The sequence below is a fragment of the Nipponia nippon genome, unplaced genomic scaffold (assembly GCF_047370975.1).
Source record: "Nipponia nippon isolate SJK-2023a ecotype South Korea unplaced genomic scaffold, ASM4737097v1 scaffold_6, whole genome shotgun sequence".
Taxonomy (NCBI): domain Eukaryota; kingdom Metazoa; phylum Chordata; class Aves; order Pelecaniformes; family Threskiornithidae; genus Nipponia; species Nipponia nippon.
In genome coordinates, this window is record NW_028262380.1 from 1,179,497 (window position 1) to 1,203,546 (window position 24,050).

Below are 24,050 nucleotides of genomic sequence, written 5' to 3' on the forward strand. Positions count from 1 at the left end.
TGAGAGGAGCAGAAAACATGAGTAAAGTGGGGAGAATATGCCAAGGTGATTCGATATCTTGACATTTACTTTAAGTTGAACTTTTGCTAACTCACCCCAAAGGGCTGTTCCCACTGCATGGCAGCTATACCCAAGCCCCGGTTGAAACCGCTGAAAAAAATTAGTTGATTCAATGGGCTTCATATTGGAGAAAACACTGCTCAACGTGTACCTGAGTGTGGGGAAGCAAATAAGCCTGCCCTTACCTAGTTGCAGCTCCCAGACATTTACATCATCAGGTGTACACCATCTACACCATTGCCTGATTTATACCATGAGGTAATTTGGCCCCAGTAGTTATTACTGAGAGGGTTAAATGTATACCACCTGGGATTTAATGAGTCTATACAGGGAAAAACTGATTTAATTTGGCTGGGAAGCTCAGTGCATTTATTACTGTAGCCCAGTTATGCTTTGGTAGGCTGCTCTCTCTTGTAGTCACCTTGTTCTCCAGGTAGAATTAGTTCTGTTGTGTATTATTCAGTTTGCTCAGGATAGTTTCTGTTTTTAGAAACTTCAGCATAGCTAGTAAGTAGGAAATCTTGCTATATGCTAGCCTACTGGTGTTACTTCATTTTAGTTCCCTTTTTTTTTTTTTTTTCTCCTCCCTGTTTTCCGCCTTCTGGGAGAGGGTCTGAAGGTGGTGGTGGTGGTGGTGGTTTTCCTATTTGGGGGTGGGTTTTTTTTTTTCTCTTTTAAATTTTTTAGCTGGAACAGTTTAGTTACTTGTGAGGGGAAAAAAAAATAGAAGGGGAATGTTTGCTTTGAATTCTGAAATACTGTGTGCAGTGGGGTTTTTTTGTTGACTTTTTTGGGTTTTTTTTGTTTGTGTCTTGTTTTTTTTTTTTTTTTAAATCTGAACACTGCTTCATCTTGAAATTTGGGCAGTAAGTTGTGTTGGTCTTTGTCTTACAAAAGTATTGTTTGCTATTCCCACAGTAAACCAGCTCGCCTTAGTTAACTAAGAAGCCTTCTGAAGATATAGTTTGATAGTGCTGTGAAACAGGTTTGTTGCCATCTTGTGATGGATGCTATCATGGTCACAGGGAAGTGTTTTAACTTGGAACACCTTTCCCTGCCGAAGCCACTCAGTGTCATCCTTTCATGCCTTCACTAGCTCTTCAGACATCCCTTGGCTACGTATCCCATCCCCTTTTCTTGTTGGTGCAAAGAGAAGAGGACAGCCACTAGTGTCAGCAGTTCTGGTGGATGAAGTAGCAGAAATGTGTGCAAGAACAAATTCATGGGTTGTTTGCTGCTAAAGCAGAAGGCTTTGTAGAGCTGTGTTCCCCAGGGCTCGGAGGCGACTTGATATCTCCATTGGTGACCTGCATAAAGAAATACAGACTTTGTGTATCAGGTGTGCAGGTGGCATTGGCCAGGGCTGGAGAGGAAAGGGCCTGCCAGCAGACTGGAAGGGAGTCCAAAGCAAACTCCACAAACTGGAGAAGTAGCCTGGAAAAATACGTTGCAATCCATGGGCACAAAGATAAATGCCCATACTTAGGTGAGGTTAACCAGCCTAAAAAGGATGGAGGGAGGCTGGCTAGGGACAGCAGAAGGGGAAGGATCTGGGGTTTGCGATGAGTCACATTGTGAATATGAGTCAGGAACGTTCTGCTGTTGTACTATCCCAGGATGCATAAACAAACTAATACCATATAAGACGCACAAGCAACTTTCCACTCTGGTAGTAGAAGATGTATTAGTTGACGTATTGTGTCTTGAGGGGTCAGTGTCCTTTCAAAGAGATGGAAAGAGAAATGAAAGAAAAGCCATTGGAGTAATAAAACATTGTCCATGATGACCAAGGAGAGGAAGGAGTAGTTTAGTCCAGGAAAGAAAAAGGCAGCCTAAATTTTGGCATTTCCTATTGTTTGGGTGGTTGACACTGCAATCTTGCCAATCTGCTTTTAACACAGCTTTTGTTTCATTTCTGATGTCAGTGTTTCTCCAATTTAACAAAGTAACTCCAAGAAATACAGAGGTTCTGTCCTGTGACATCACATTGGCATTCCTATATCTCATCAGGGTTGGAGTACAAACCTGCTGTAGGAATTGCAAAAATATGCCTGGTAAGGTCTCTGAGAGGTCACTTGGCATAACCTCTCTTCTGGAGCCAGGACCATCTGTCTGTAAGAGGCCTCACAGGTGTTTGGATAATCTATTTTTAAAAACCACTGGGACTTGGAGTTCAATCCCTGCAGTGGCATTCATATGTTAGTGGACTCTTTCTGCACCCTTCAGCTGTTTTTGTTGTTTTTTCCCTGTAGAATCCATCAACTCGGTCTTTAAAATGTCTAAAAACTTTTATTTTTTTAGACTTCATCTTAACATGAAGGATTAATTTTGTTGTCTATGTGCAAGTTACTAGCTGCATTTGCGATGCTGTAGAGTTGTCCCACTGACAGCCTCCAAATGCTGCACTAGAAAGGCATGAGTCTCTCAAATCTTATGTGATACCCAACAACCTTATGCACCCTCAAATGGTACAAGCTGCCTGGGTGCAGGCAACCGAATCATACCTTAGAAGAGCTGTTACCTGCACACTGTTCATTTGTTGCACTAAGTGGGGCTAGGATTCAGGGGGAGAAAGGTATGTGATAAAACGATGCAGGACTGCATCAGATTGTATATGCACAAGTAGGCCAGCTTGCAATTGCTCAAGTATAAAGTGTCTTCTGGAGGGGGTAGGAGGAAAGTATCTGCTTTGGCAGTGCATCATAACTCTATCTCCATATTCCTCAGCAATGCAATTTCCTTTTCTCTCCTGCTCTGTCAAAACTGTCAAATGTTTTGTCTAAGAGAGAAAAACTGATGTTGAAATACAGATTTTGATGCTAATGATGAGCCCTAAATGCGTATGAAATCATGACTCTAGGTCTGTCAAGAGCAGCACTTGAGATGATCACGAGGAAGCCCTAACTTAACTTCTCGGAACGTGACATTTCCCGTGGGTCTTCTCATGAAGCCAGCTGTAGAATGAACAGATGCTGAGAGTGTGCTAAAAATTGCCACTTCAGCTCCTGACCAAGAGCGTTTACTTGAAACTGGAGGGAATTTTACTCCCAGTTCTGCCAAGGAGTTTAATGGTACGTTTGGACAAACTTCTGCCAGAGATGGGTTAGACAGATCCAGTCCTACCTGGGGACAGGTGACCTCACTAGGTGACCTTTCTGTTTCATGTTTTACTTGATCCTGTGTATATAATGGAGGCATCACTCCCACTCCCGCTTTCCTTTCCCCATTTCTCTTTTGCCTGCTTTTCCTTCTTTCTTACTCTCAATGCTTCTGCTTTTCTAGGCTCTATCCTCTACCTTTTCACTCACTGAACACTAATGGCTTGAGTACACTTGAGCTCAGGATCCAGGAGCCTTTTCCCAGTAATGGCTTGAGTCTTCAGTGTGGATGCAGATCCCCTGCCAAAAGATGGCCCTCTGGAGCAGGACTGATAGCAGAGAATTGCTTCTTAAAGAGCTCTGCAATGAAGGAAAAAAAAAAAAAAAGGCATCAAAATCAGAGCGAGTGATATCCAGTGAGGAGCACTTTGGGGTTGTCTTAAGTGTCTTTTCTGAGTGCGCATGGGTCACTGCATTTCCCCTCTTTCCTGCGTAAAAAGAACCATGGAAATTTGGATGAAATTATTTCAAAGCCTTAGTGTTAGATGTTACTGGTTGCTAGACCAGCTTTCTCCAGGATGGTGACACCATGGGGAATTCCCAGACACTTCCCTAAAGTTACACGTATGACTTTGCAAGAAACATTTCTTGCATCCGAGGAAGCCAGGATGTTTCCATCTTGGGTTCCTAAGTCTCCAAGTGAATTCAATCTTCTGAAGTTGACACTGTGTATAGAAAGTCTCTAAATTATTTCCCCACTGGTCTCATTCCGGGTTGACTCATCTGACAAGAGCCAGATGATATTTGTCCTTCCAAAATGTGTTGGTTAACGTAATGAAGAGCTTCACTTTCCCAGGTATAAGTGGAAAGGAAACTTTATTTTTTCATAAGGGGGAAAAAAAAAAAAATCCACAATTTCTTCTTACCAATCCACTTATACTTTCATTGAAAAGCCAAAAGCAAAAAATATGAATATATATCATCATTTGTATTATTATAAGGCGATCTCTGACCAACCCTATTCCCTGTTTATTTTCCCAGATCAACTGAAATGTGAGCTAGTGGACTTGTTCCAGGGTGATGCTGGTCGAGCTTTCTGGAGATGAAGGTGTACTGCAAGGTACTTAGACAAGAAAAAGGACAGTAACCTTGCTCAGCAGTGGAGCTGGGGGTGGTCAGGGCATGCAGAACATTAGCAGAGTGAAAAATGTTTCCTAAATTTTAATATTACCCTCCACTGTGACACAAAACAGAGAGGCATCCCATGTGAATCAATCTCAGCTCGCTGAGCAAGATCACATGTTTAGAGCAGCAATAATATATGATAAATTGCATTGAATATCAGATTGTTGGAATGATAACATTTACATTAGAGTGGTTTGCCTAAAATTCCTTTGCAGCCAAGAAGTACTAAGTCCTAGACCGATTCATGTCACCTGCTTGCAAATCTTCTGGGGCTGTGTTGTCTCAATTGGTGAAGGTAGGTATGTCTCTCCTTTTCTCCTGAAAAGGAGTTTAGAGTGACTTATGCAGTTGTGGACATCCACGCTGCAATGCCTAAGCCTTCTGAAACTATTCCTGATTGTAGCCTTTATTTAAAACTAGGTTGGAGGACCATTAGATGGTGGGAGTATCTACACCAATGGTTAAAAATGTACCTGATACTTTCTGTTTAAAAATGACTATCTTTGACTTTCAAATATTTATTCCTTCGCCTTGTGGGGAGGGAAGAAGAGACGAAACATCAAGTTACATATTTACATCAGACCAAAAACTATGAAAAGGGAAGATGGGGTATAGCAGCGAGGCAATTCATACAGTGAACATCTGAAGATGGAATGTTTGCTGCATAATAAAAGAAATTATTTCCTTAAACAAAAGTATTAACTGTTTCCCCCTGTTTACATTATGCAGAGGAGCTCCCCCCACCCTGCCATTGCTTTTTCTCTAAGTATTGTAAAAGCAAGGGGAAAAAGAAAAAAAAGAATTGGTTAGGAGAAGAGTAAAGACAAGGGAATTAAGAGTTACATTGTTCGTGCAGATAGCCTATGCCTTGTTCTACATGTGGCTATGGGCCAGTGTAATCATTTCAGTCTGGGATGTGATTTTCTCCTGCCTGAGCCAATCTTTATCGTAACTGAAGTTTAACTGAGATCTCTTTTTGCTGGTTTTACCAGTTCTACTGGTAATCTGCCCATAAAAACACATCCCTAACCAAAACAGTAACATCGGAAAAGTTGAGTGGGATGCTCCTTTCTGGTTGTGGCTTTGTGCTCCCTCCCAAGCACAGTGCACCCCTGTGCTTTGGTGTCCTTCCCCTACCACATCTCAATAGATGCAAATGGGTCCTACCTCTGTGACAGCCATGAATTGCCTTGCTGTATGGCTGGGCAGTGCCTTAGCGCCGACTGCTGCCCGTGGTCCCTGATGTTAGCTGCGTTACATAGCATGGTCTAGTGTAATATTATCTTATGCTGTACATTGATTGTTTTCCATCTAGAACAAAACAAAATCCACAAGCAAATTCAAATTGGTGGCAACAATTCCCAAACAAGTGAAGTTTGCTGGGCTGCTCAGGTATCCTCAGCTTCTTGTATTCTCTGTGGCTTCATGAGTGAGTTTGCTGCAAGTTTAGGTGTTTTGAATGTTAGGGAGGGAATTTGCCTAGCTTGTCTTAGGTACAGATCTTAGAATAGGCAAAGCACCCTCTGGAGATGTCTCTCTCCCTCTGTTGATTGACGAGACTTGTTTAGAAGGTGAACTTTGGTTAGATAACAAACTTTGAGAGGGGTGGTGTTCACCTTAGTCTTCTACATTGCTCAGAGTGAGGTCTCAAATGCCAAAGAGTGGTGCCAACGGCTTGTTGCTGTGTCGTTCCCTGTGACCTGCATTGTATTCACATTGCTGTAGGTTCATGGATGGAGAGCCCCCTTGGAACAACCAAGTCTCTCATTGCATTTCTTCCTCACCAGGTCTCTGCTGATTTCATGTGACTTGGGTTTGGGAAGAGGGAGGAGAAGGAAGAAGCTACTTGAAATTGCCCAGAATCCTTTGAAAACAACCTCAAAAGATCTTGGGGGAGCTGGACAGTATCCCAGGCCTTTTCCTTGGACTTCTAGCCCTGCAGCCTGCAGAAGAGCCCTTGAGGGAGGAGAGGAGTTTCCTGATAGGAGGATGATGGGGAAGAAAGAGGAACCTGGCTGGCTCCCATTCCCTGCTCCTTTTGTGCACTCAGCTGCGTGGCAGAGATTTTAGGGCAGTCCTGCCTCTCCAGTTCGAGGGGGCCCAGAGTATCATCCGAAAGCAACATGCAGCCCCCCTTTTCTCTTAGTGGGTGGCTGGATTTTTCAGGATCATGGATGATTATTCTATTTATTTTGCCCCTGTCAAAAAAGGAAACGGGTCGGCTTCTGCCAAGTAATTTTACACCTAAGTATTTCCTTCTGTTTGTCTTAAAAACAGCTTAGCATGGATGTTACCTCTGGGTCGCAGGGTCACTGGGGGATTGGCAGAGGCTTTTCTGGGTTTCTCAGAGCACAATGCACTCCTGGAGGCCTGTTCCTAATTGTCTGGTGGAGACGAGGGAATACGGAGCCAATCCAAAAAACGCAGCACCGCAGAGTGGGGCTTTGTCCCTTAGACGAGGTATGTAACTAAGCCTGCTTGGGTGCCTTGCTGCAGAGGCATGGAGAGAAGCTGTGTATGCATGCATGCACACACATAACAGGTCATTTTTCACTTTTTGGAACATAAGCTCTGGTGTACGGAATCGCACACAAGGGGGTAATGAAACCATCCGGCCCAACAATGCTGCCTTTCACTGCATTGCAAGATAAAGGATCGTTCCTTCCTGCCTGTCTATTTAAAGGGGATTTTGGGCTGTTGAGAGGTGCTGGATGGATGGAGAGCGCGAAGCACGTTTTATTTATTCATAGCACTGGCACCACATGGGTCCCCGAAACTTTTTTGTGAAGATATGGCCCATTCTGGGTCCTGCTCACCACTATCTGTGCTTTCATCTGCACAGTCAGGATCATGGAGCCATGTGCTACCTCTAACTGCAATCTGAGTATGATCAAGCCCTCATTTAGGTATATTATCAGGCATCTCTGCAGACGATGGGCTTATGAGCAAGGGTAAAATTCCACATTAATGTGTACATACAGGACACAAGAGAGATGTGCTGGGAGAAAGTGGATCTCACCTGGTACAGTGATTCCTTTTGCACAACTCATCAAGTGGCCTGTTTGCCACAAGCATGTTCATTGATCAGCCCTTGCAGGGAAAAGCACTCGTTGACATCCCCCATCAACTTAAGAATGAGATCTTCCAGCTCACAGAAGGGCTGGTCTCCACAGGGCTTGTCTTGGTCTAGGGTTTTCTGCATACTTTTTATTTTCCCTATGGATTGAAACCGAATATGAAATGTCAGCCTTCTCTGTAAAACCCTTCCCACGTCCCTCAAACAGCCTGATGAAGCAGAGCAAGTACAAGATCCCACACTCAAGCATAGTCCACCTTGACAACACAGTGGTCTTCAGGCAGATCCCAAATGCCAAGGGGAACCCAGACATTTAATATAGTGATGACAGTGAGGTGTGTGTGGCTGCATTTGAAGTAATGAAGTGTGAAATTAACCCTCAATGAACATAGCCTGAGTAAAGCCCAGTGAAATTTTTGCAGGCTAGATCTTCCTCCCCAAAGTGCTGCAAGGACCATTAGGGCAAGGCACGAGTGTGGCTTCTCTGTCTCCTGCCTATTTATTGCGAAACACTTCTGCTGTTCTGACCAATATTTACTTGTTTTGTAATAAAACATGCCACCGAATATGTTTGCAAGAAATAATCCCCACCACGATGAACTGCCATCTAAAAAGAAAAAAGAAGGATGAGAAATAAATCCATGGAAAGGAAAAGTGATGCTATGAAGGTAACAGATTCAAGTAGCCACTTTTCTGTGTCCTAATCCAGCATTTCATCCAACATAGCTGTATACGTAGCACATATACTCTGTTCTCTTTCTCCTGTCTGATGCTGAAAGATGGCAAGTTTTCAGTTTTGTCAAATAACTACATTTCTCCTCAAAGTGCCCTGTGGATCTGGAGGAGAGGCAGAAGATGTCACTTGCAACCTCGAAGGACAGTGAGATTAATGTAACAAACGGTCATCTCTGTCCATGGCTGTTATCAAGCTCCTAGAAACAGCTGCAAACAGCCAAGCTCAAAGAAACACTGGAAACCGTCAGAAGAAAACTGTAGAGTAGAGACCCTGGCTCCAGGCATGGTGTGGAGAGGTCTGTCATTCAGCTCCTAGAGGTCCTAGACATCCTAGGTGTCAGGATCTGTGTTGCTCGCAGAGCAGATACAGATGCTTTACAAATCTGTAGTCTATGTGATGCTTTATCCATGTTGCCCACTCTATTGCAAACCAAGGAGGCCACAACGGTACAGGGAAGTCCTGTGCAGGGAGGTGACAGGAGGTGATATTTACCTAGTGAGGTTGTGAAATGCTCCTTTCATGTCTTCTTCCTATCATTTTGCATTGCACATGCATAGCACAAGACATCTACTCTTTGCAGTTGTGGGTTTTTTTTTTTATTTTATTTTTTCTTTTAAGCGTGAGGAGGTGCTGTACCAGGGTTGTATGATGGGGATGGTTTTGGCTCGGGAAGCAGTCATGGGGCAATGTGGCAGGGTTGCCACATGATACACCCGTTCCCCCTCCCATCCCCACTGCACTGCCCTGTCACAGCAGAGCACTTTGACCATTTCTCCAACCCATGGGAAACGATATGAGAGTCATCCTTCAGAGGTGAAGCTTAACAAGGTTGTCTCTGGTCTCCTGAGGGGTGCAGATGTCTTATTTCTAAGATGCCAGGCAATGCTCTTTTCCCTGACACCCAGGAGATGAGACAGTTGGTGCAGTCCTCAGACACCTTCCAGAGTCCACTTGTGGATTGCATTGCAAGGTGACTTTTTTGGGCTAGGCTGGTGAAAGAACTTCTGCAAACCAACAAGGACCCTCTCCTCATCTGCCCTTTCCTTCTTGAGGAGTGTCTTCTTCTCACAAGTGTCTGTAGAATAACCCAGGGAGAGCCTTCAGAAATGCCACTGGAGTCCCAGCTCTTCTGGGAAAAAAACAGAGGAGATGATAGATAATTTTTTAGGTGGACACACTAAAAGTCCATTGCCTCTCAAGAGGTGGATTCAGACCTGCACAGCTGCAGGTCCTGGGCTCTGCACTGCCAACAGGAGTTTGCTGTTATTCTGTTTTGTTTCATTTGCTCGTGAAAGCTGGAGCTTCTTGGGGAGAAGGGATCTTACTGAAAAAAAAGCAGCAGCCAAAGGATGCTACCAGGAATGAAGTCCTAGATGCTAAGGCTGAAAACTTTGACACAGAAAGTTTACAGTGACTTGCCCAAAGGTATTTGAATTGCCCTGTAAGGAGAGACTGAAAAGGTTGGTACTCTTCAATTTGGAGAAGAGGATGCTGTAGTGGGTATAATTAAACTTTGGAAAAAGTAAATCAGTCAACTCAATGCAAAACTGTTGTTCACCAAATCCCATAATACAAGAGCTACAAGACAGTCAACAAAACTAGCAGATACTTAAAATAGATGAAAGAAAGTGCTTCTGCACTGAGGGCAGTGAACGTCTGGAAGTGGCTGCCACGGAAGGCAAATGGGATCAGCAAGGGATCAGACAAATTGATGGACAAAGGAATAAGTGAATTCTAAAGGGATCAGGCAGGGATGGGCACTGTCACCTCCCCAGAGCAGCAATTGTGGTTGCTGGGGGATCAGGGGGTAGAAGATGACAAGAGATGGCCCAAAATAGCCACTGCCTCTGCCAAGAATATGGGCTAGCTGAATCACAGATTTGACCCCACAGGATGTCTTGTCTGTTCTTATTCACCAGGCCAAGGGACAAGCCTAGAGCAACAGGTCTTTGGAGTCCTAGTCCAGCAGATCTGTGCCTATTGGACCACACTGCCTGAATGAGGCCTCCATGACCAAAACATCCCTTTGGCAATCTCTCAGATGTGTTTACACTGCTCCTTTCAATGCATCATTCAGTCATGACCTGTGCTCAAGTAAGTATACCCACTCTTGTTTGGGCACACGGTGATGACATCCATGTTGAAGATGGAAACAGAAGCCCCAAGAGACCGGTCAATTCCCATGGTGGGTGGACACTGAGTTACTTCCAATAAGACTAAGTGAAGAGCCAAGGGCCATACAGGAAATCTGTAGCAGGGAACATGACTAAAACCCCACGTTCTCGCTTCCCAACCTTGTTCTTGAGTTACATTTATGCACCCCTTTGAACACCAGCTCCAGAAAGGATGAATCACCCCCTGGAGAAGCCAACCTCTCCCCAACAGTGTAGAAGAAATTTAGCTGATGAAACCAGAATCTGCTCCCTGTAAATCTGGAAATAAACCCAAAAACTCTGTGGACAGAAACACACCAAAAAGCAGCCTCTGGCTCAGAAAGCAAATTCTTCAGCAGTGGCTGTTGCATCACTGTAGGAAAAGGGAGGAAAACAAACGGCTTGATGCCTATAAACAAGGACTATTGTTAAATGTACTTGAGGATTTTTGTGGAGACAGCATCAAATTTCAGGCTTCCTGCTACTAAGTAAATGCTCTCTGATATGTGGAGGCTGCTGGTGTCTCTGAGTTTGCAAAAAGAAGAATTGTTACTATGTTAAAAATGTAACAATTATCTTCCTTCCCCTCAGTATCTGAACTTCAACTTGCCTTGAACCAGGTCTGAGCTAGAGAACAAGCCCAAGAGTAACACGGATGCAAACTCCGCAGCATGAAGAATCACCTGTTCCAGGCTGAAAGATGAGTGTATTTATTCACCCAGCGAGACTCCAGTTCACCTGTGCTGTTTTGACCTGGTGCACTGTGTGTGTATAAATGGGGCTGTGAATTCCCCATTGGATGTGACTGGGTGCTGGTCCAGGTGCCAGGGACCAGCAAAGTCTTCTGGATCCATGCTCAGTGCTGCTGATCTGCTGCTCTGTCTGGTTGCACCACAGCATCTTTTTGGATGCATTGGCACATTGACTGAAGACCTGCTGGCCCAGACATGGCCTGTGTCCTGTCATAGGGGATCGAGGGCACCCTCAGTCAGTTTGCAGATGACACCAAGTTGGACAGGAGTGTTGATCTGCTGGAGGGTAGGAAGGCTCTGCAGAGGGATCTGGCCAGGCTGGATCGATGGGCCCAGGCCAACTGTATGAGGGTCAACAAGGCTCAGGGCCGGGTCCTGCACTTGGGGCACAACAACTCCAGGCAATGCTACAGGCGTGGGGAGGAACGGCTGGAGAGCTGCCCGGTGGGAAAGGACCTGGGGGTGCTGGTCGACAGCCGCTGAACATGAGCCAGCAGTGTGCCCAGGTGGCCAAGAAGGCCAATGGCATCCTGGCTTGTGTCAGGAATAGTGTGGCTAGCAGGACTAGGAAAGTGATCATCCCCCTGTACTCAGCCCTGGTGAGGCTGCACGTCAAATCCTGTGTTCAGTTTTGGGCCCCTCACTACAAGAAGGACATGGAGGTGCTGGAGCATGTCCAGAGAAGGGCAACGAAGCTGGTGAAGGGTCTAGAGCACAAGTCTTATGAGAAGCGGCTGAGGGAACTGGGGTTGTTTAGCCTGGAGAAGAGGAGGCTGAGGGGAGACCTTATCGCTCTCTACAACTACCTGAAAGGAGGTTGTAGCGAGGTGGGGGTCGGTCTCTTCTCCCAAGTAGCAAGTGATAGGACGAGAGGAAATGGCCTCAAGTTGTGGCATGGGAGGTTTAGGTTGGATATTAGGAAAAATTTCTTCACTGAAAGGGTTGTCAAGCATTGGCCCAGGCTGCCCAGGGCAGGGGCTGAGTCCCCATCCCTGGAGGTATTTAAAAGATAGGTAGATGTGGTGCTTAGGGACATGGTTTAGTGGTGGACTTGGCAGTTTGATGATCTTGAAGGTCTTTTCCAACTTAAATGATTCTATGGTTCTATGATTCCATGATTATACCACAGTTCTGTTCTGCTCTCTTCTCACCTTCTTCCAAAGATGCTTTGGATAAACCTTGGCATGGCTGAGACAAAAGACTCGACTGATGGCTATTTGAGGTTGTTTCCAGCCTTCCAGTAGTTTCGTATAGTTCTGGTTTATGAATTACTTCATATAGATTTGAAATATAAAGTGAATTAATGTTTTTCTGGAGGGTCTGTAAATGTCCATGGAAGCATGCATGGCAGAAGCCATCTATAAAGTGATGGTTTGAAATATATTGCTCTGTTTTCAGGCTCTCTGCTACTGCATATCCCAAAATCTACACTTCTTTCTCATTAAATTAGAAGCGAGACTTTCTTAGGGTAAGAGGTTTCCTTAGGTTAAGACAGGTTTTTATTTTTGGCGGGGGGAGGTGGTGAGAGAAGGCATGAGAGATTATTTAGAGGAGTGCTGGAGTAGAGAGGGGTTTAAATTGTATTCCCTGCACAGACTGGCAAAATTTCTCAGCATGGTATACAGCTGGCTTCTCCTCTTCCATCATTTCATAGCTGGGTTCAACAGACTGGTCATGGTTTATCCTCAGCTCTCACCTGTGTCCTGATGGTCCAGGGATGTGCTGTATTTTCAGATTTAAAGGGTTCATCATAAAATCTCAGAATAGATGAGATTGGAAGGGACCTCTGGTGGTCTCTGTTCCAAGTCCCAGCTAAAAACTAGTCCCCCCCGGTTTGGTGTCATCCACAGTCTCATTAGGGTGCAGTGTGTCCCATCGTCTGTGTCATGAGACATCATGGAAAAAATGAGAGGCACGACATCCTTCTGCCAAATTGCAGGGATCTCTTATAAGGTTCTAAGCTGAGAATTAAACCAATGTGGCCAGAAAGGGGGACGTTGTTTATTCACATTGATATCTTCCATGAAAAAATGTTAATGCCTCAGAGACACACGTGAGCCACCAAAAGAAAATATTTTTCATGCCTTGTCACACTGGACCTTTAATTTGTCTTGCAGCCTAAATACACTGAGGAGGCAAGGAATGTTCATGGGAAGGCATTTGCCAAGAAGGCCATTTGGGCTGCAGTTCATCCTGACCACCCAAAGCACCCTTTGACTGGGGGGAACCAGAGCTGTTTCCCCCTCCATGGAGAAGAAGTCTCTGGGATGGAGAATGGTGGCTGCTTTAATAGCTCTTCACAAAACTCCACAGTAGCAACTTGAACGTAACTGCATCCTCCCCAAATTCATACTGGGGGCTTTCAGGAGGGGCAGTGGGACAAACAACTTAGCTCTGGGGAAAAGCACTTTGGAAGCCCAGAGATTTGTAGTCTGGAGACCTCAGATGTCTTCTTTGGCCAACCCTGCTACACTAGATAAGAGTGCTCCTGTCAGTGTGCAATGCAGATCCCTTCTTCCCCTATCTGTTTCTTGAACCCCTTGCCTGGAAACCCAGCCTGACCTCACATAGCTGGAAGAAGCTTAACACAAGCATCTGAGGGCTTAAAGAAAGACAAAACCAGTTCCTGTAAAATCTGTCAGGACTGATCGAAACCATATTGGCTGCTTCAACTTGAAAGGCCTTAATCTCTGACGGACAGTGTGACTGAGGGTTGCAGGATTCTTAGACTGGTTATCTGCCTTCACAGCCTACATCTGGGTGGATTTAACCTCGATCCTGCCTGTTGAAGCAGCCATTGGATATGTGCAGCCCATCTCTGGATCAGGGGGAGGGGAGGCTTATGTTCCTGGTTGTCTTGAAAGGAGCCATCAATCATCCCCTCAAGAAAACACCCCCTGAATCTAAGCAGCATCCATAGCAGCTGCTCAAGCCCTCATCCGTTATTCCCCCCGTGCACAAACAGAGATTCTGTTGTATTTAGAAAAAAAAAAAAAAGGAAAAAAGGAAAGGAAAGAAAAGCCCTACCAAAATCTGAAGTTCTGAAAGTTCACTCAGAAGACACGTTCAGGCGTATAAGACACCCATGGCACGTGGCCAGCTCGGGGTGACCTACGGGCTGCTCCCCCAACGGGACTCGGATTACACTAACCATCCTGTTCCTTCCAGACGGTACCATTAGTGCTCAACACCTATCGATCATCCCGCCGGCTCTCCCGCTGGAGGAGCACGGTCCTATCTGTGCATCGGCCACGCTGCACTACTGCTGCCTCCCCCAGCCCTGTCTGTCCCTCCCTCTCCCCCGGCCACCCCTCGCAATGTCATGCCCCAGCTCCAAGCCTCACTCCTCCAGGCGCTGAGCTCATCCCTCTTTCGTTACACGGCTTGTTTTTCCTTTTTTTTTTTTTTTTTCATTCTTTTTTCCCTTTTTCACTCCCAGGCTGCTGACATGTAGATTTATAGGCAAATGTCAAAGCTCTCTGGGTCTTGGACTAGTTCTACTTACTCTGGGAAACTTCTGGAAAAAGAGTTCATCGGCTGGAAGGGCTTAAATGCATCTGTGGTAGATTCAGCTCCTTGCTGTTAGCACCCTTCAGAAGAGCCGAATGCAGGCCAGATTTTGTTTATTTTTCCTCTAAATCCCCTCCCCCCCACCTTTTTTGTCCTCCAGTGGGGAAAAAAAGAAAAGTCTGGTGGAACCTCCATCTCCTTACTCCATTTCTTCCTCTTTCAGCATCTTATCATGATTGCTTCTAACTCCACCACCTCCCTCCCCTGCCTCCCCCAACACCTCCTCAGCATCCCCATAAAATGGGCTCGGTGGCTGCTGGAATTTCCTTCCCATCATGACGATAGCCATGGCGGTTAGCAGGTCCTAATTCACGCTCTCATGCATAGAGACTTGGCTACTGCCGCTCTGTTCTCACCAGTCTCAGGGTGGAAATTCCTTCAGAAGCTGAAGACCTCACTGCTGCCAGCCGGCAGGGTAATGATCCAGAACTAGAGTCACCACGTTCATGGCTAGTTTAACAACTTATTTTATTTCCAGCACCATGCACTCTTTGCCTAACTCTCAGAGGTATCCAGTTTTAGACTGGAAGCCCCATTTTACCCTGAAAAGGTCAAACCCCTATTCTTCATCAAGTTCTCATTTTAGACTGCAGGTCTAGCTCTGAAACCAGGGCAAAATGGGGGCAACTTGAGCTGGAAAGGCCACCAAGACACAGCAGAGAGTACAACCTGTCCTTTCATGAAGGTGTGAGTCCTACAGCTGTCCCTGATGTCTCTCCCCCAGATCTGTCCTTCATACACTGAAAGCAAAATCATGGTCTTCCTCCTGCTCTGGGGAGCTGTACCACAGATACATATTCAGAGCAGGTAATTTCCGAGGGACAGACCTTGAGAGGAAGACACCAGAAGATGCTGCACCCCTGAGAAAAGTCATGCAACTACTTGTCATTCTGAGATCCAAATGAAAGCGAACAGGGGTTTCCACTTAAAGTGTGTTTCGCAACTCTGCAGACTGCACTGACTGGGTCTCTGGCAACTGTCTGGGAGCACAGATGCTCAATGCACATATAGATATCTGCATTATGCACACCTTAACGGAGGGGTCTATTACCAGGAGCTGAATCCTAATTCTTAAGTATGGTGGGAGGAATCCCAGCAGTTGCCCTCACAGGAGTGGGCTATGTAAAATCCATTTTTGTGGCCCCAGGGAGATACAAGATCTACACTCATCTTTCCATGTTACTGCATTTTAGTTTTATCTTTTTCATCACACTAGTTAAGGTCCCAGCCCCTTTATTCTTTCCAGTGGTGTTAATATCTCTCCTGCAATAGCTGCCCAGCAGAAGGTGTAACAGGTCCCTGGTTGAGAAGGTTTCAGCCCAAGAATAAATTCTATCCTGAAATAGACCCAACATGTAGATGCTACCATGCCTGCATTGGCAGGATTTGTTCCTTGGTCTGTAAACTTCACTGAGTGGAGATTTTTTCTTATTCTGTTGCTCCAAGAGCTTCACTGAGGTCTGAGCTGGTTTGTGTGTGGTTAACTTGTAACAGACCTGGAGGCAATGGTGGGATATGGGGAGAAACCAAAGGGTTGTGGTCATGGGAGGGACTGGAAGGGATCTGAATTTGAATGGGATGTAACTCTCACCCCAAATTCAGCCCAAATTGAATTATTTTCTACTTCTACTCTGAAGCACTTCACCCTGCAGAGCCCAAGGAGGAGCCAGCCCTGCAGGACATAGGGGCTGGATGGAACAGGCTGGAAAAGCCCATGGTGAGCCACAGCCAAGACTGGGAATCCCAGGTGAAGGGAGAAACCAGCTTGAGGGACCAGCAATTCTACTGCTGTCTTCTCTGCATGTTTTACCACTGCATCGTCACTGCAGAAAGGGCTACTTACACACTGGTCCAGTCACCCTGTCATTTTCCTCCTCCTCTTCTTTCTCCTCTGCTGCCTGCCAGCCCTTGGTCTTGGTGGTATGCAAGCAGAGGCAGAGATTGTCCTTTCCCCACAGCACTTACCATCAATGATGTCGTGCATGTTACTTATGATCACAAGCTGGAAGTTCAAGGAAACAATGTCCGCTCTTAGCCATCATGACAAATGTTTTCTTAGCAGCCTTGTTATTGCCAAGGGTCTACACCAAAAGAGCTTTAGAGGGTACTTAAACCAGGATGCCGAGAAGGAATTGTTTGTGGGAAATGGGGAGCAGCACGTGCTGAAGGTTTGAGAAGATTGTGAGAAGTTTCACCACGAGCTACAGGGACACTGGCCAAGAAAGACCTTGGAAAAGGCAGAGGAAAGATGGGGTGGACAGAGAAGAGGGAGCCAGAGGGAGGGCAGATGCAATGGATAATATAGCATGAAAGTGGCACAGGTCACCTCTGCCTTTGCTTGTCAGGGGAATATGCATTGAATCCTTTGACTAGATGACTCCTCATCTTGTCCTTCCCTGGCAGGGTACTTAGATGTTAGTTGGGCTTTCCCACACAGGATACTGCTGCTTCTGAGAGGAACAGATAGCTTTGCATGAGTCACCCTTACCTGGATATCATGCTTCTACCCAGGGCAGCTTATGAGGTGAATAACATGACTTCATTCTATCCAAACACAGGTCAAACTGAGATTGTAATGGACAACCAACAAAGTCACAACAGAAAACCAAGAAATGTCTCATTCATGCTACCCAAAGGCAAATCACAGATCTGGCAGGAGTCGCTGTGTGGAAATCTCTCCAGCAGTGACAGCAGTGACACTTAGGTACCATGCTGCATAAGGCTGCAGGCCTCACCACTGCCACTTTTCATGGATACTTATACCATGTGCAATCCCTGAGCAGCGCCTTTGGGACTGTAGGGAAGACGGGACACTTTTGGGAGTAAAACAGGCTGCAAAACCTGTGTTAGTCTCCCTGCAACTAACACTGGATGTATCTTAAATCCTGAGACTTCTTAATGCTAGTGAATATCAGCACACAAGTCATACAAGTAAATCATCCCTTCCTGAGGAACGTGTAGTCCTTGGTCTCCATCTCTTCCCATTTGGCCTTGGAGTAGCTGCCCTGTGAGGGTCTTTGGTGGCCACGTATGCTACTAAACTTTTCAGCTTCAGTGTTCTACGAGCTCCTCAACGTAAAGCCCAAAGTTACACACTCGTCTGAGCAACCTTGCAGGGCTTGATTTGTAAACTGGATCACACCAGCTGGAATTAATCTCATGCAAATGTAGGCGTCGACAGTGTGGATTTCCCTACCTGTCATCTAGACTTCCATGGCAGAAACAGAAACTCACAGGCTGCAATTAATCCAACTTATTTTAGGTATCTACATCAGAATGAGGTGAATCATGCCTGAAAGTTCCTTTTTGTTTCCCCATTAACTATAAAAAAAAGCCCAGTCTAGACTAGATTTGAGCTGCTGGCAAGACATCTATGAGGAAAAGCCAGAAGGACAGGTCAAGATTTCAGTCCGGACAGAAAGAGAGACGTATTGGAAGACACAGGTGGATTTGTGAGTCATCAGTACAGATGCTGTGTTTGTGGATGAGGTTCCCAGAGAGATGGAGAGAGGAAAAAGAAACCATGTGCAAAGCCCTCTAACAGTCCCGCAGGCAGTGAGTCGGGGGAGCTGGAGAATCCTGTGAAGGACACCAAGTAGGTGACTAGAAAGGTGGGAGGAGAACCAAGAGGGGGAAGGGTAATAGAAATCAAGAGGAACAAGATATCAAAGAGCAGAGTATGTCCAGTGACCACATCGATGGGGCTGGCAGGTCCAAGCCATGCATGCATCCAACGTGGGCTTGAAGCTTGGCTGGGAAGAGACTGATAAAGAGTGTAATGGGAGCAGTTTCAGTGAAAGGCAGTAGATGGATGTTGGATTGCAAAAGATGTGTAGGAGAAGAGATGATTTGGGAGAAACCAAAGCATGTTTGCACTGACAGAAAAGGGACAAAAGAGATGAGAGCATTGAGAGAAGGCTGGAGAATCGGATGAAAGGGAGGACAATGGGAATGGGGCACTGGGAAGGTGTCAGTGGAGAAGGCAAGGCCAGAAGAGATGAAAAAGAAGATGACAAATGTTTACATGTGCAAAAAAAGGGTAAAAAGCCATGACCTGGGTGTGTCTAGTGACAGTCTCGGCTTTCACCGTGATTTGACTATGCTGTGGAGCACTCAGACATGTGCTTCCAGGACTACGCAGAGTTAAGATTTCAAAAGTAGTGACACCTTTGGGATGCAATATAAAACTTACTGCTGAAAGCTGATCTCTAAAAGGAGTAGCACAAAATTATCATCCTTACAGAGTGATTATTCCATAAAAGTGAGTTTCTTACATTTTCTCTGCGCATCTAGTGCTGCTCACTCTCAGACATGGGCTAAAAGGCTGCACTTCTGACCTGATTCACTCAAGCAATTTTCCTGTTTCTCAGTGCTCGTAACAAAAGTGTAAATTTATAGCTGAGACAACAGCACAGGACTGAATGCTAAACTTAGACACTTCTTACTGTTACAGAAGTCTCACCCACTGATCTCTACAGCCAAACCAAGAAGCAATAAGCCAAAATGCCCCTATTCCTTTATGTTTCTTCTTTTGTCACAAGATAAATATACCCATCTGCAGAAGTCAAAGTATTTCTTGTAGTAGTCTAAAAAAAAAGAAAAAGAAAACCCCATAACATTTACAAAGATTAACAAAATAGGTAAAAACAAGAAAAACAATTACAAAGGTTAATAAAATAGTCCAGATGTTCATGACTTCTGCAGAGTCACATACAGAGGAGTTCAGATCTCAGGGAGAGGCTCTACCATTGTACAAGTCACGTGCAATGTCCTCTGCCCAGATCTGCCTGCTCTGTGCCACTGAGAGGGGCCTGAGAGTGTCATGAATCAACCAGATCTGGATGGTGACACTGGGGAACAGCCCAGTCAGATGTCCAACCTCAGTATTACTTGCCTCTCAGCACAGGATGAGGGACAGCTCTGGGAAAGCACCAATGTAAAGGGAAGAGTCCTCCCAGGGCAAGTCCAGTCTCTGGCTATGGTGCCCAGACCCTGGTAAACTCAAGGTCATTCCTTTGCTCCGTGCAATCACAAGCAGGCTGATCTTTCTGCTTTCATCTGCAGGTGAGCTATTCAGGCCTGCCTGGAAATTCTTGGTCACAGCAACTGTATTTGTTTGCATGTATTCCCCCTTTGCCTTTCTTCTTTCCTGAGCAGGAGCGATGGCTTTGTGCATGTGTCTGAAACTGCAGACATCTGCCACTCACTGCTAGCCAGAGGCTAGCCAGAAAGCAGTGAGGGGGATGAAGCCTCAAAGGTTGTTTAGGGTCATACATGTATTTCCATGCATTTAATAGAAGGAGGTTATTCCCTCCCCCCTCACCCACAGCAACAGACGTGATTGTACTGAGAAAGGATTTATAGGACAATTCCACCCTGCCTTCATCAGGCTCTGATCTGATCCTGGAAACAGCTTCCCAGGAGGCAGGCTCCAAAATGCCAGATGCAGAAGTTGCTCATGTATCCCAAGGAGTGTCTGAGCGTAGCCCAAGTGTGAACTGATCACCATCCCAATGACAGCCTGGCAGAATCCTCCCTGCCGTCCAGCGAGCCACCGGCCGCCCCGGGAGCTGCTGTCTGGAGAGGGGCTGCTTCTTGGGCTGCGTGTGCATTGGTGCGCTGCTGCTGTGTGTGCTTGTTTGGGGCTGCAATTTTTTATTTATTTTTTAAGGGGGAGTATAACCAAGGTGATTTGGCTGCCCTCAGCCTCAGTAACCCACTTTCCTCCACATCTGAATCCTCCTTTCGCTCTGCTGACATCCAGATGCTAATTTGTTCTCCCCCTGACCCTGCTCCTTCCCCTCCTGATTTGAAATTAGCTTACTAAAACATGTTTTCTTTTAAGAATCCACAGCCTAATCCAGAACAAACAAAACACATTTTCGCAAACCACCAACTGCATGAACTTCTGCCCTGGCCTTGACCGCACTCTCTCCGCCCCTCGCATCCCAGCCCCCCCACTCCCGCCATCACCATCTGAGTGAGGTTTCCAGGAAATTTTTTTTCAGTGACGAATACAGTTGCAACAGCTCAGAAACCGTGGAATTTTTTGGCAGCTGCTGGAGATGTTATTTTGTTTACTTTCCTTCTGCATGCATGGATTTGGAGCGGTGGGTTTGGAGACATGCGTGGAGAAGATGAATTTGCACACGTTGGCTTTCTTCGGTGGACCGTGCTGTAGGTGGAGAAAAGCCCTGAAAAGGAGAGCTCTTCATTCTTATTAATCTTAGGGGAGGAGCTCTTAACGCTTATTAACCTTAAGGTTTCAGAGAACAGATGGTTTGGGACTTGAAGAACTGAAATGAGATTGAGATGAGGCTGTTCGAACAAAAAAGTCAATTATTTCAACAGCACACAGGTCAACAGTTGCCCTTTTTTCAGCATTTCCTATGAATGGCGGGGCTGTTTTGTTGTTTATCTTTTTGGTTAAGAATCCCCCCCACCCCTCTCCAGAACACACAAATTCAGTCCCAACAAAGAGGTTGCATGCCAGTGTTCTGCACCTTGATCCCCTCTTAAAAAACTGTTTGTGACTTGCAAAACAAGGGGTGAGTGGGGGACCGTCCCCGCTTTCTGCTAGGATTATCACTTTTGTGTATCTCAGCTGTGACTGAGGCCAGGACAGTCTTGCAGTGAGGGTGTCAGCTGCTCCATCTCTAGCCAGGTAAAAGTTGAGTGTCGAGGATGACCCTCTGCTCAGAGGAGAGCCCTCTGCACACCCAAAGTTGACGTGCCCCGGCTGCCTACTGCACACTGCTGCTGCACGAGGTGGCTCTGTCCCTGCATCACCTGCACCCTCCTTGTGCATTGCCATGGCTCAGGTGTTCAGGTCCTGATTTTTCTTCCTGATACAAATCATCCTCTTCCCTCTATAGTAGCCTGTGTGGTGAACTGAGAACTGCAGCCTATCACCCTGTGGTGCTAGGTAGGTGATATTTGCTTGCCATGTGGGTAACTAGGTCCACAGCTATGATGCATTGAAATGAATAAAAATCCTTCCTTTGTAATGGATTGTAATGGATCCATCTGAAATGGGGTAAAGTCAGGAAGAGCCAGAGAATCTGGTATAATGCCTTCAAATGGCAGCAGATACATCGATGGCGATTCCTGAGTTATGAAGGTGATATTTGAAGAATTGATACATTTTCCTTCTTTCTTTCCTCCCTCCCTCATTCCCTCCCTCCTTTCTTTCTTTCCATCTCTCTTTTTCTTGGTTTGTATCTCCTGACCCTAAGCTGCAGCAGTAAAATGTTTCCCTTCTATGATGAAGTGTTGATTTTTCAATGGCACTGTACGAAACCGGCTGGTCCCACTGGAGACACGCTGCTCAACCACAACAATAGATAGGTACAGAGGAGGATTAAACGTTGTTTTTCTGTGGTAGCTGTGGCAAAGGGAGCGTGGTATTAGCTGTGTCATGGGAAGAGTGACAGGCTTAGCTCATCTAAGCCGGTATTACGATGGGAGGAAGGAAAGAGGGAAGATTAGAGACGGGCGGGATTGAATTACTCTCTGAATCTTTTACCGCATTGTTAAAATAAGCATCTCCAAGGAGACACTTCATGGCCTAGAGATCTTGGTGTCTCTGGTCTTTGGCAGTGACCGATACCTCTGTTAATGATTAATACAAGTCAGGAAATATAGGTTATTAAATTCCTTCTTACAGCTCTTCTACCCTTCTGTAGAGGGGCACACCAAAAGTATCTGCAGAGTATATCAACTCACCATAAAATATGACTTGAAAACAATTAACCCAAACCCCAGAGGTTTCTGCCTATCTGAGAGTCTGTAGAACACCTGCCTGCAATAGGCTTTATCCAAACCCAAATCACAGAGCACAATACAGAGTAAACAGATTAAATTATTCAGCCTCAGAATCAACAAATAACATTAAAAGGTTAAAAGAGACAATTCTCACCTTTTAATCTATACATCTATAAAAAAACAAAAGCAAAAATACAGCCAGGTTGTCAGGGAAAGCAAATATTGTTTTGCTAAATGTTTTCATGTGTTAGAAATCCAATTTTCCAATGAAAAACAACTTCAAAGGAATGTTTTCTGCCTGTCCTAACTGTCACCCCCCCCATTCAGAACAGCACACACCCCCTTGAGAAATGGGATTTCAGGGGGGTGACAAGGCACTCTGCCTGCCCCACTTGCTCCTAGCTGACACTGTTCCATTAGTTTCAAAATTCATGCCTGCCAGGTTACTTTTCTGAGCTGAATAGCTGTTTCAGATCATCTTTCTCCAACAGTCTTAAGTTTTATTTTCCAAGTGGAAGATTTTGTGTATTCATTTCCTGACCATGCTACTGATCTCTCCAGAACATTTTCTTTATTTTTTTTCCTATCCACATCCTTGTCCCACTTCTGAATTTCGTTACTGGGATTTCTTCCCCTTTCATCTCGATCCTTAATGAAGGTTTAATAGTAACAGGTCAGATTGACCAGCCTCTCTCCGAGAATCCTTGATCAACAGGTCAAATGTAACCACTGCTCTTTATATGCGTAAATACGTATGTGCGTAAGTACAGAGAGACTGAGTGAGCGGCACAAGAGACTGGAGAGTGTGGGGTATACCAGTTAAATGACAGTACTTTTGTGCAGGGAAGATGACAGCAGAATAAATAGATAAATGGACAATAGTTTGGGCATTTTGTGCAGACATAGAAAATAATGCTCACAGCCCCTGTAAGGGAGCGGATTCAGGCAGATTGTCCTGAAATCTCGGTCTCTCTCTTTCTTTCTGATGGTGGAGAGAGAAATTGCAGTGGCTGTAAAGAGCTCACAGTGCTATGAAAATCCTCCCTAACATAAACCCTAATAGTGTGGGTCCCTTTGCAGCTTAATAAGGCTGCATAAGAAAAATATCACTGGAGGTGCTCTGGCTGCTGTGTGCATTTGATGAAGGAGCAACCAGCAACCAGGGAGGTTTGTAGGGCCCTGGGACATGGGGGAAGAGTCCTCACTGGGGGTCTCACCAGCACCAACGCTATTCCTTCTTGCTGAAACAGGGACATAGGAGGGAGAAACCAGGCTCACATTGCAGGCTGGGCAGCCAGGGGAAGCCCTTTGGAGAGATCTTCTGAAACATGATTTGTCCCAGCTCTTTGGCAAGCACTGGGGAAGAGTGAAGCTGGTCCAAGTCAGTCTGGTCTGGCTGGCAGTGGGCATCTCCGGGAGGAAATGTTCTCCATACGACACAGCTCAGCCTGCTCCGAACCAGCACATTGCCAACACGCCCACTCAAGCACTCTTGGATCATCAGGAAGGTAACTCTGGAGCATCCCAGGTAGACTTTGCCTGGAGCTTAACTGGGTTAAAGCATCTGCTTTGAATGAACTTCATGGATAAAACATTCTAAAAAAGGGGAAAAAAAAAAAAAAAAAAGGAAAGAAGAAATAAACCAAAATAAGATAC

The 24,050-nt window shown here is 45.6% G+C and overlaps 1 long non-coding RNA gene across 2 annotated transcripts; it reads left to right on the forward strand.

The window, feature by feature from the left end:
• Positions 1-445: 445 nt before the first annotated feature.
• Positions 446-8,541, forward strand: LOC148051319 (uncharacterized). 2 transcript variants are annotated; one of them, XR_015699858.1, is made up of 6 exons: positions 451-567; positions 979-1,045; positions 2,921-3,131; positions 4,200-4,278; positions 4,559-4,638; positions 6,131-8,541. It is a non-coding gene; the product is annotated as an uncharacterized LOC148051319 (long non-coding RNA). The 2 variants fall into 2 exon arrangements; XR_015699857.1 differs by lacking the exon at positions 979-1,045 and having other exon boundaries at positions 446-567.
• The last annotated feature ends 15,509 nt before the right edge of the window (positions 8,542-24,050 follow it).